Source organism: Dicentrarchus labrax, unplaced genomic scaffold (genome assembly GCF_905237075.1).
Source record: "Dicentrarchus labrax unplaced genomic scaffold, dlabrax2021, whole genome shotgun sequence".
Classification (NCBI taxonomy): domain Eukaryota; kingdom Metazoa; phylum Chordata; class Actinopteri; family Moronidae; genus Dicentrarchus; species Dicentrarchus labrax.
The window spans coordinates 6,128,616-6,141,614 of NW_026136704.1; the positions used below are offsets into that span (position 1 = coordinate 6,128,616).

Below are 12,999 nucleotides of genomic sequence, written 5' to 3' on the forward strand. Positions count from 1 at the left end.
CTTTCGCCCTTTCTCTCCATTTCTGGCTTCTGTTCCATTTAGAAGGCATCCCCATTTCCCCATTCCTTTTATCTCCCTATACTCATTTTTCTATAAGTGATGCAGCCTCCTGCTCTGCCTGCATCTGGAGCCGCTGCTGAGCCATCTTCTAAAATTCCTGGCATGTTTCTTCTCTGGGCCAGGCATCCTCCGGCTGGCTGTCTCCACTCAGGATTCAGCAGCATAAATTACACTGTGTCCTCACACAACCTATGCGCATAGTTAAATTCTAAGCATATTCTCTGTATATGCTTTGAAGTTAAATTAGCCAATATTTGTCCATGCTGAACACAAGGAGCAGTTGTGTTTCATGATATGCCAGCTTTATTTGTCTTAAGTGTATATTTATTAAAGGCTGCGAAGACTGATAGCAGGAGTAATACCAGCACTAAATCATATATTTAAACATCATAGACTTTCGCTGGATGATGGTGCCTTCTTAAAATCCATTAGTGCCATTGCCAATGAATGAGTTCTGGAAATCATAATTGCAAACACAAGGTCTAAGAGGTTTTGGCAGACATTCCACCAATAATAACAAAATGCATTTTTATTAACAATAAACTGGCTAAATCCTTGTCAGGAATGATTTAAACTTTAAAACATCCCCACCATGCAATATTCTATACAAGGACTGTACAGTAACTGTGCTGTTTCCTTTTATCTTCCTCTTCCACTGAGCCATGTGGATGTGTACCATTCTTGCATGTGTTTCTGAACAAGCCGACAGCATGCTGAGTTCATTACGACATAAGTAGCCATCCATGTGTGTTTTTTTCCCCTATCCTTCCCCTTTTATTTAGTGAAGGCCACCCCTTTCCCTGTAAAGACAGCCCCCTAACACATCCTGTGGCCTTCTGCCATTCAGATATACAGGGAGGGCTTCCTGGCAAGACTTAATTCAAATCTCCCACTGTACTGAGCTGTACTGCAGTTTGATTAAAGCAGACCTGATTTAGATACACTAAGGAGGCCATTCACAGAGACGGCGCTCATTATGAGGGTGTTTACAATTAATAATGCACCATTAACAGTGAAGTTGTGATTTAACAACTTCAGTGATAATATCTTCACATGGAGAGGTATTTGTTGCATGCCAGAAATCTTGTGATAGGCTGTGTAATGCAGACAGTGAGCAACACTTCCCTGTTCTTTTGGGATTACAGGTCATCAAGAAAAATAGGCAACACACAGACTTATTGAGCAGTCCATCTTTGTGACATTCCCCCACCTCTGCTTTTTCCTCAGGCTTCTGTCTGTTAATAAAAGGTGTACCATGAAGGCAAGTTTAGCACACAGTCAGAGAACTAGACTAAACATAACGTGAATAAAGCTTTAATACACTAACTTGTCCATGAACATGTTTCTACCTGAGTCACATCAGATATATTTTCATCAGCAATGGTGGTTGTTTAACAATGAAGACAACAACTCCCATGATCCCACAGGGAATTAAGTGTGTAATGTGTATCAAGGTGGAAAATAAGAGGTTAAGATGGTGGATAGGTGTGTATCAAGTCTGACTTGCTGCAGAAGTTCTCGCCTTGCTAAAAACCAGCAACTGATAATAATAAATAAGTAATCTGAAATTTTACTGTTCCTGCTAAAAGTGTTTTCGTTTCCTAATCATAGCCATACTTTTACTATTGCTTATTTGTAATTTCTCGCTAGCCTTAGCCATACCATTGTTGTCATGCAGATGTTGCTGGAAGCGAAAATTTAAAAAGCACATTGGCAAAAACATTGTCATTGAACTGGGGTTTTGCAGAATCGTCCAATATCAACATTCTTGTCTGCCAATCGGTTTGAATATTTGCACAACTCTGAGTGGGGATGACAGGGAAAGACAAAAGGCCATCAGACACGCTGATAGCCCCAGCATCATTCACAGTTCCTCTGATGATGGCAGACAACCTTAGCTTGGTTCCATCAGCTTTGGCAAACCTTGCAGCGTGTATAACTTAAAGTACAGTCCTGAGAATCCATGGAAACAGGCAGGAATTGCCCCAGACATCCAAAAACATACCCACAGAACAGGGGTCACTGTCTTCTGCAGTGGAAAGAGCTTCAAGGCATTCATCTTGATCATTTTGTGGGACGACTGCGTGCAAGGATTGCCTCCTTTTCTGTAAGGCTCGTCTGCGGTGTACTTTATTCTGGCCTTGAGATAATCCTGATCTCTCCTTTCTGACAGACATTTCTCTTTTGTGTTTCTCTCTCTGGGCCAATGCCAGACTCCCTTGCTGCTGGAAATTGTTGTCAGCAAACTTGTAGTGCAAATGTCACATTGTACTTTCTGATGCCACTGATTGTTGATGCTTTTTTTCTATTTTCTACTGTGAGATGCATTTAAACTGCTATTACAATCTGGGGTTCAGCAGTAAATCAGCAGGCCTTTGAACTCATTTTAGGCGCTGAAGCTATAAACGAATTTCATCTTAAAACATAAGGTTGAACAAAGGCATTGATTTTCTCTCTTGTATTCATCTCACAACTCTGCTGCTGCAGCAACAGCAGTAGCGACACCCAGACAGTGCCTGACAAATGCATGATGGGTAGTGCTGTGTGAGTGTTGGGTTGGAGTGTGTGTGTGTGTGTGTGTGTGTGTGGGGGGGGGGGCGGCAGAAAAATCAACTGACAGAGCAACGAATGGCAGGCAGCCAGGTTGTCAGCTCGCAGTGGCTGTCCTTCATGGGGGACTGCTAAATGAAAATGACAGAAAGACAGGAGAGAAGGGGGAAGAGGGAAAGACAGAGAGAACAGACAGAGGGCAGGATTACTTCCAGTGTTGGGCAAGTTACTGAAAAGTAGTATTAAATTACAGTTACTAGTTACTTCTCTCAAAAGTAATTACATTTCTTTACCAATTACTGCATGTAAAAGTTATCAGTTACTAAGGAACGTCATTTTTGTATTACTTTCTCTGCTTCAGTTCTCTTATTATTGCACGCAGCTGTGAGTTATATTATTTGTGACTGCGTGATCAAATTTATCCGACCACCAGAGGGCAGCAACAACTTACATTCCTACCGTAAAGTCGGGTGACGTTAGATCATAAACCGTAAAATCAAGGGGATGGATTCGCTGCGTTTGTCTGCTGTCAGCAGGTTTCTACTATTTTGGGGTAAGCGCAAGCCCATTTAAATTTCAGCAATTGTAATTGCATTATTTATTTTGAAAACGTAATTAGTTACATTACCAGTTACCGCCAAAAGCAGTGGAATTGCAGTAATGCGTTATAACTTACTTGAAGTACCCCAAATTCTCCAAAAATTATTATTTTAGGTTTCAAGTTACACAAGTCACATGACTTGCAGTATCACTTACATCATGATATTTAGGTAACGTAATATAGTTATTTTAAAGGAACAAAAGCTACTAGGGGGCGCATGGATAGCTCAACTAGCAGAGCTGGCGCCTCGTGTACCAATGTACCAGGTTTCGAATCCGTGCTGTGTGTCATTTCGCCCCCCTTCCCTCTTCATCTGTCACTATCAATTCAATCCGAAATGTCTCACAGCACATCTGATGTGGTGTGCACATTTAAACGCAGGATCCAGAAATCTGTTTCAACAATTCATTTCATTCAGTGTGTAGGTTATGGTTCAAACAGGTGGTTATATCTGTACAAAAGGAATATTAAAAGAAAATGTGACAAATCTGAATAGTTATAAACAAACAAACAAACAATACTACTGGCACTGACAACCAGTGTACTTAAAGCTACATCATATCATCAGTTACTTTCAGGGTAACATACAATAACTTGTAACTCCACTTAGCTGGAGCTGTTCACCTACTGTAGCACACAAAAGCCTTTCACTGAATGAGTAATCAAGATGCTTTATAAAGTCTAATTAAACAGTCTGTGTTGGCACATCAAGGCTAAATTAGTAACAACATGTTGATTGCCTTTGCCTTCAGAAACTGCTGTTAGTGGCAATTATAACAATTAGCATTTATTTGTGCAATTGGACTTACTGTAAGAATACTATACATGCAGGACCTGGGATAACTATCAGCAGCTTGACAAGGAGCCAGTAGTAAAGGTGCAGGGGTCAAAGACTGTGGTTTCAGACAAAAGGTGCATCATTAGAAGGCACTGCATACCGTTTTCTGTGGGGTGATTATTAATGAAAGAAGTGCTGTGTGTAAGGAACAACTGGAGGAAACTAAATATGGTGAATGGAGAGGAGGTCAGAAGGAGTCCAGCAGTGGCTGCAGGGGAAACACACGGGCCATGGCTCAAACACACACAAATTCATTACCTGTACACAGCTATTATTTTATTTCAAACCGGTTTTGCCTACTAAATTGCTTACTTTTCTACTTACTGTAAGTTATTTAAAAATGCTTTATTAGGAATAACCCCTTGAGATGAGCCACCTCTTTTAAAGTACACAACTAAACAAAAAATCTAATTTATATTTGACAAAGATAACAGCATACAGTTAAACCAAATATGACAAAACCAAACGTACTGAGACAAAACAAAAACAACAAAAACAAAAAGTAAATATCAAGACAAGATCTCGTCTCAGTCCATTAACCCATTAATGTCCACAGTGAAACAGCAGCGAAAGTATTTCTTAACAACAATACTCCTAACAATAGGTTAGGAATTTCAGATCTTCACAACTTGTGATTCACACATATTCTGGATTGTTACAATAAAGAAAAATGATAATCCGTTGCTCTTTCTTGCTCCAGTATGGCCATTGTGCAGACCTTAGAGACTTTTTAGAATATATTCCTATGGGATAAAATGAGTAACCCGTAGTGACTAACCACTAAATATAGTATTATACAGAATTGGCTGAACCTAAAAATGTATTAGGCATTATATCGAAAGCTTGGTACCATTGGAGTGAGAACAACTTCAGATTCAATGTGTGAACCACTGTAAATCTAATATTTAACACGTGAGAGGAATGTTAAACTTTTTTTGCATTTTTAAAGAAAATCAAATTTGCCAATCAGTTGCCAATCTGTGGGGCTTTTCCTTTACGCTCTAAATATAATCATTAGTCATTAATGGGTGAATGAATGAACAAATTAATTACCTCTGTTGTTTAACTGGCTTCAAAGGCTTACAGCCAACACTGTTTTCATTGATGCTAATTGCAACCTAACATGAAAGAGTAAATAAACATTACCTCACATCTTGCTTTTGCTGACCTCCAGTGGTTGAAGTGTATGTAGACGTATACTTGGGGAGTGGTCAGTGTGGGTGTGGTTACAGGTACGTGGCCCAACAGTGACAGCAGCTGTGGTCAGATGAATTTTGAAGGTCAGAGGAACAATGCTTTTGTGTTAGTAAACTCAAGACGACAAAAATAAATTAATAAATATTAATGATTTTATTTATTTTTTAAACCTTGATCAATTAAACTGTACGCAGTGTTACTGAAACAATATTGTGTGAGTCACAATTTGATTTGATTGGAACAGAGTTTTGGCATTATTTGGAAAAATGCACCCCATGCAGGTTTTAATGGAGGCGAGTGGAGTCCAGCTGCAGCAGGAAAAGGGAGAACAGCCACTCAAAAGTAGCAGATCTGAGACCAGTGGCAGGGTCAGACCGTGACCTGCAGGGATTGCACTGCAGCGACCATTTCGTACTGCAGAATGCACTGGTACGCTACATTCAGGATCACAGTCAATTTCACTGCCTCCCAGAATACCTCAAGCTGCTTCCAAAGTTAATTTAAAGTCCTCCCGTCTGATTGGACAGTTGTGAAAATTCTGCCTGGAATCTGATTGGTTCCATGCAGCTGGGTGCCTCAAAAACTGGTCCCCATGAGTCTGCTCACAGGCAGATTTGTCCGAAGGGCTGTAGGTTTTTGCTGGCCAATCACAGTTTAAAACCCACAACAAAAGCATTAAAAAAACATCTGTTGCTGTGAGCCATCAGTTTGCAATTCAGATACTATACAGATGCTAATACTGGAATGTAATGGGCTGAGTGTGAATAAAACAAGTCGTAGCTACTGTTTTCTCACAGTGTTTTCATCTGCAAGGCTGCAGCTGAAATAACTCATTATTAGGCTCCTTTCAACAGTTTGCTATTTTATAGTATATGATGTTATGTTATATAGCCTTTTAATTAAATATCCAACATTACCCATTCAGTGGTCCATCTCTAAAACCTTTTTTAAAACATGGATTTGGATGTTTCATCCCAGTTTCAATTAACAAATCGGGTGTTTCAGCCTGCCTTGAGCTGCTAACCAATGGTGTGTTTGGCAGAGTTTTCATATAAAATTATGGTGAAAAGGCTTTCTTCCATTCTGACTAGATTCATATTCAAAAGGGAACCCTTGAATCTGTTTAGACATGTTTCAGTGATACAAATTCTTTTGTAAATCAACGGGAAAAGGAGTCTATTCAGCTTTTCAGTTTATTGTGACCTTCCCAATCCCATCAATATCTTGTGTCTAACAAAATGTTCATGCCACGTTCAATGTGGTATGTTCACTCGCTCAGCCCGTCAGTTAGACTGTGATGAAGACACAGGAGTGTTGAAAACGTTTCACAATTAAAGGCAGCAAATCAATCAGTGTGCTCCGGTCCCTTTTCCTGCTCGCTGTCCTCGAACTGAGAAGCACCCGATTGAGCGGCACATTGCAGGAACACGCACAGATAACCCTTTCAAGAGTTTGCGTGCATGTTCATTAACGCTCATGCTACAATTCCCCTTCAGTGTAAAAGTTATCAATTGAGCAGTTACGGACTAGACCGAAAAAGTATTCCGATATTAAAATTTAATTTTTCCTAATCAGGTTGTAACCTGAACCATGTTAGATGTTACATCAGGGATTAATTCATTAAGTTTTATGCTCCTTGACTGTACATGATGATTTCAAAACATTGTATTTTTGTTCTCCTGTTAGTTAATTTGGTTGTCCAGATTCAGTAAAAAAACACATTGAAAAAATTGGTGGATGTGGCTAACATCTGTTTCTGTCTTTACCTATAGTTTAATAGTGGTGCATTCTTGTAGAACAGCAAACCCCTACAGCACAGGTGTTACACTGTCTGCTTACTAAATGTGAATCCAATAAATAATAAGAGTCATTTGTTCTTTGCCAAAGTTTCTTAAAATCAAAAGATACAAAACTGATATCAAAACTGAAAAATGTAGTGCTTAGAAATGATCTGTAACTAGTCTCAGTTCAATGCTGCTGTCAGCATTATAATTATTTTTATTTCCTGTTTAATGTCCTTTTTTTTTGGGAATCCATTGTGGAAGAGGTCAAATTTAAAATGGAGCTATCCAGTTTAGGCCATGAAAGCCTTGATCCCTGTTTCAAGCAGGGAACCAACGTTGAGCTCTGTGTTGCAAAAAATCACAATTTTCCACCTCCAAAGCTCCCTGAGCCCCGCAGCTCCTTTGATCATCATAATAATCGAAGACAATGTAATTTACAAGCATATTTGTCATATTTTCTACATGCTATAAAAAGACTTCCTCGAGGCTGGAGCGGCTGATGCTACCTGACAGGCAGCCGAAATGAAGACTGGTGAGGGCTCAGTTCAGCAGGAGCTTTTATTTTCATAATAAATGTACTACTTCTTTTGAGAATTAAAACAAAATTCAAACATTATAATCTCATTAGGAGCAGAGATTAAAGTTGTACAATATAATCACATGTATCTGTGTACAAAAATTTCATTGACTCTACACATGCCCCATTAAATATTTCAGATTGTATTATAACAATTAGCGCTTATTGTTCTTATCGTGCACCTCAGAAGGTGTTATCTGAGCTTCTTTCCGGCTCTCTGCTCTGCACAGCAGGCTTTGATTTTGCTCCTTTGCTTTCACTAAGCTTATCTGCAACTGGCACAAAGTGAGCCATTGCTACAACGCCGTCCAATCAGCTGCAAACACACACTCTCCACTTCCTGGTCTTTATCGACCTGTGACATCTGATTGGACTGAGAGGAGCACGAATGCCCCCTTCCTCTCATCCACGCCCTGTCGTCCTTTTCTGAAATGGCTGACACGTTAAGGTTTATTATTCGTATCTTTGTGTGTGTTTGTTTGGTAATTTCTTCTCCTGAATGGCAGAGCAAATAAGATAAAACTTAAATGATTCCCCCTGGAGGGATGGGGTCATTACGACGGGAAGATAAAAAAAAGGATGCAGCACAGAAAATAAAAAACTTCCAGGAGAAGGTGAAATTACTAAAATGGAAACCATAAAAAATGAGAGAAATAGGGCCAATACCATTATCAAGATGTGTCTCTCAGACAGACAGGCAGACAGGACAGACAGTAGACAGCGGCGGTAATGGCACTCGGCTTTCAGCGGCAGCACCAGCTGTGCCCGATCCAAATGGGCACCGACAGCGATTCAGGCCAAGCAGGGTCAGATGAGGACACAAACACAGAGGGGGAGGGGGGAGGAGGGCGGAGGGGTTGGGTGGCGGGGCGGGCAGAGAGATGGAGAGAGGAGGAAGAAAGGCGAGGAAGGCAAAAGGGATTGTGGGGAAGGGGGGAGGGAGAGGAGAGAGCATTTGGTAAGATGAAGGAAACAAAAGGACAGCAAGAAAGGCAAACAAAAGGCTGGGCGGCAGGGTTAGACCGATGAATCTGTTTCTTGATATCTGAGGCCAATAATGACTTTGTGGTGAACACAGATGTCGTGAAATTGTCACCCACCTCCAATATGACTGATCTGATGCAGATTGTATGACATTATATCTGACTATATATGTTTTGCATTCTGTGTTTCGGTGAAATGGTTCTGGTTTGAGTTACCTGGATTTCGGTGCCTTATTTTGAAGAGCAAGTTTTTCTACAAAACTGTTTTTTTATTCAGCAAAAGAAGCTACCGTTCTCTGATGTTGACTCTAAATTTCCACTCCTCATGATCTGCGTCCAATGCCAATGTTCAGTGCCAGTTCAGGAAGTAGTGGGAACTTAATACAGCGGTCCAAAGAGCAAAGGTGTGAAGGTTGGGGTTGTGGATAGACGTGTAGCACATCTCACTGTAAGGCAGGAGTCTGTGTGTTCTTTCACAGACCTAGTCCTGGGTACTGAACTTTGATGCTTTTATGGCACTGACTGAATTGCTTCGATACTACAGAGTATCGAAAATGTCTTGTCATTCCGTACCAAATGCATAGTTCAAACCGTACTCCAGCCTTAACCAAATGTTTCAGTTTCACCCTAGCCACACTTTAACTACAGTATATTTGCCATAACCAAAGTCCTTCCCTAACCGTAACCATACTTAACAGATATGATAGAAAGCAAGAATGTAAAAAATCTTGGCAAAAATGATGTTCCTAAGTAGGTAGGGCTCTACTGGTTCCGGGGTCCTTGCTTTCTACAAAGAGGAAACAACGATGTGATTAAGGTTAGGGACAGATCTTAGTTGTGGCCCAAAAAAAGCTATGATTAAAGTGTGATCGTAAGGTTGTGATTACCATCAATGAATATGAATGTTAACTACAGGTCTGCCAATCTCTAAGTTCCTGCATGTAAGTCTACACACTCTGCACCCACCCATACGAACGGGGCGCACAACTTCATGCTGAATGCATAAATTGTGAGGTGCGTAATTGTCCAACATAAGTGCTATTCTTAGGGGTATTGGGCTGCTTTTTCCACTTGGCTGAAAATATTTTTGTGAAGGTAGCATGAATTTTGTACTTGCAGTACATTTTTATTGCCATGACACTGGTCAGCTTCTAAGCAACTGAATATATAGTCTATGTGGGTAGGAGGGAGGCGGAAGTTTCCTCGTAATCACATCTCAATAAAATAAAACCCATTCCTTATTAGTTGCATCTTGGATGAATCTTTATCTACCAGGAGGACTGACTCATTCCACTTTCTATCTTCGCTTCCCATCATGTCTGCCTGCAGCTCCGAATTCAATCCTCTTAGCTTTGTCTTTTCCCAGCACAACAGAAAGATTCCCAAGGCCGGAGCCAAACGAGATCACAGATAAACGTTAAAACCCTTATGAGGAAAACACTGTCAGAGGGGAGACTACCAGTGCAACAGATGCTGATTAGTGGCCTTTGCAGAGGGGTCTTTTCTTTAGTAGTCGATTGCCAAAGAATAAATTAGTGACCGTGCAATAAATTAGTGACTGTGCAGTACAAGAATGTTAAGGAGCTTGGCATCCCAACCAAGATTAGGTAAACAATTGATAAGTTAATTCTGTGGTGGTCCTCAGCAGGTGCTGCTCTGATTTTATGACTTAGTTCTATGATCCGCCATTAATAAATATTTGAGTGATCTTTTCCTAGCGGTCGTAGAATCCTGACAATACTATACAGTTCTGGTTTTTGATTTTCAATCTTTTCTATCCCTACTCTAAAAATGTGGTTGTCTAAAGCTGCTCTCTTCACCTCTGCGGGTCCTTGACAGGCTTCCATCAATACATACGTTCAACCGAGGACATTCAATGCACCCGAAAAATAAATTGTGATGTATTGTAATTGAATTTTCTTACCTTAACCTGCGTTGTCTATTTCCAAAACAGATTTGTGGTCTATCGAGGCTACTGAGGTGGTGAAATTGGTCTCTTTGCTCCCTGTGTCATGGGAGTTTTGTTGAATGGCAGGGAAAAATGATAAATAAATGAGTGTAATGTTCCTCAAACCTTGCTTCTTTAGAAGCTAACACAAAAGCTGACAATGACCACCGATGGTCTAGGTCGTGCAAAAGAATTCAGAATCAAATTGTTGCAGCTGTGTCGGAAATATCTTGAAGTAACGTCATAGTGCCTACGTTTGACCAATTATACATGATAAAAATAAGGAAAAGTATTTGGGAAGAATGAGAAAAACAAACCAAACAATATCCAGGTGCAGAAATACATTGCTATTTGTGCCCCCGATATATGGGATCTGGGACTTTACTTTTGTTCTACTTGGGGGTCCGCAACATGAAGATATTTGAGACGCTCAAATCTAAAACTTCAAAAAACAGCTGAGGCCGACTGTGGCTCTGTTCTCCAATGTGAGAGCGATGACGGTATTGGTCGGTTGCGGTGCCGCCATTTTATGTCAAATGGACTCTGGGGAAGATTAGGAGATACTTTTGTCAGACAGGCCGTGGCTGAATAGAGAGAAAGAAAGGGGAAATTTAGAGAGTTTGAGAAAGAAAGAGGCAGAGCAAATGAAACTGGACGATGAAGAGCCATGGGGAGACCGAGTGAAAGAAAAGGGGCTGAAGAGGGAGGGAGAGGTAAGCGATAGAGAGAAGGCCAAATGTGTCTGGGAAAGTTTTGGAGCTGAGGTGCATTGTGGGAGAGCAGACAGTGTGTCTGGGGGGTCTGAGGTGTGGATTAATGCCAGCGATTGGAGGAGGGCTGCCGCAGTTGTGCGTGAGCAGAATATCAGACGGAGGGAGAAGAGAGGAGAGAAGATGGAAGGGGTACAGACACAGAATTTTGGAAAGGGGTGATATTCTACGCCTGAAGACACTAAAGACAAGCCGCTCACGCTGCATGAAAGAAAGTGCCAGTAAACTTCAACTAAAATGTAAAACAGCACACTTATAGAGTCCTCATTTACATGCAGTTTAGTTTATAAGGAGCTGTTTAAATTAAAAGTTGGATGAGGATTAATCCTGAGGTCTTAAAGTGGGAGCACAAGGAGGATCATTCTATAATGTTTCAACTCATTTAAAGTAATGTGTAGTCAGCCTGCAGAGAGCTGCTACAGTCACACCAAGCAGTGGTTACAGTCCAAGATACTAAAGTCTGGGTTCATCATGTGCATTTGAGGCAGAACCCGTAATCCATGATCTATGAAATGGCACCATACAACTTTCATTTCTGTATGAGAAGCAATTTGAAGGGATTACAAGGACTGCAGCAAACACATCCCATGAACCCCGACTCAGGCTAAAGGCTTGACACAGTAAAATTTCATTACAGTGAGATTATTGTGGATCTATTTTGAGTTTAAGGCATTTATTTGTTTTTTTTTTTGTCCCTGAAGGAAACTTTATGCTAGTTATCTGTGTGCTAGAGGTCGTACCGGAGTCAGCATGTGAAGGACAGTGAAGGATGGAGATCATAAGAACAGAAAAAACAGACTTCACTTTTTGCCTCTCATTCAGAGCCCACAACAAGTCAATCAGTAGTTTGGTACACACATATTTGCTGTTTAATTGGATTGCTGAGAGACTAGAGGCAACAGTTTGTAAACTTTTTAAGGAAAGGTTTACCCAGGAATTAAGATTTTGTGACAACTCACCAAAGGTGTAGTACTGTCAGAGCGCACTCACATTTTTTCTCCATGTGAGGAAACAGAATATCTGCAGTTCACATAATCACATAATAAATTCATATACATACATTTTTTAAGTGCTTGGAAATCCAATTATCGCTTAAGTGTATGTAATGCAAGAGAGCCACTAAAACAAATGTAATGGTCAAAGTTGCCTTTAAGGTGTTGATTGATTCATGACATTAGCTCATGCATTGAGTAACATGCAAGAAAAACCCTAACCCTAACCCTACTTTTTTATGCAACCATAACGGTGGTTTTGAGAATTGAAACAATATCACAAAACAAAATATCGCGATACGATATTCTCCAATATTTTCTTAGAATCCTAATTGTCAAAGCCGGTATTGTTAGTTTAATACGTTAAATATTTGTAAAGCTCACAGACAGACCTAAAGGGTGCCCAATAGCTTTGATTTGTGGAAAAAATAAAAACAACGAAATACGAAGACACAAGGTTTCCGCCCGTCAGCGACAATTTGTGATTCATTTGCAAAGAAATATTATAAAGCCAGCCTGTTAAACTTGGTCAGCTTGCTGCAGCCACAATGCCTGCAGGAAATCAGAAACAGGCTTATTGCCAAGTGGGTTTTCATATACAAGGAATTTGCCTTTTTGTATTGGTGCATAACAATAAACATAGTACGAGAAAAATAAAGATGAAAGAAGTACTTCAAGTCAAGAAGGAAAATAGTAAAT

General features: G+C 40.3%; 2 long non-coding RNA genes across 5 annotated transcripts in view; one reads left to right on the forward strand and one right to left on the reverse strand.

The window, feature by feature from the left end:
• The window catches only part of LOC127362278 (uncharacterized), a 38,084-nt gene extending 29,665 nt beyond the window's left edge, over nucleotides 1–8,419 (reverse strand). The window contains exons 1-3 of the long non-coding RNA XR_007884418.1: nucleotides 8,274–8,419; nucleotides 5,196–5,306; nucleotides 2,679–2,738 (exon numbers count right to left, since the gene is read on the reverse strand). This is a non-coding gene — a long non-coding RNA (uncharacterized LOC127362278). The remainder of the gene's footprint in view (nucleotides 1–2,678; nucleotides 2,739–5,195; nucleotides 5,307–8,273) is intronic.
• The window catches only part of LOC127362277 (uncharacterized), a 107,027-nt gene that overhangs the window by 73,754 nt on the left and 20,274 nt on the right, over nucleotides 1–12,999 (forward strand). The window lies entirely within an intron of this gene.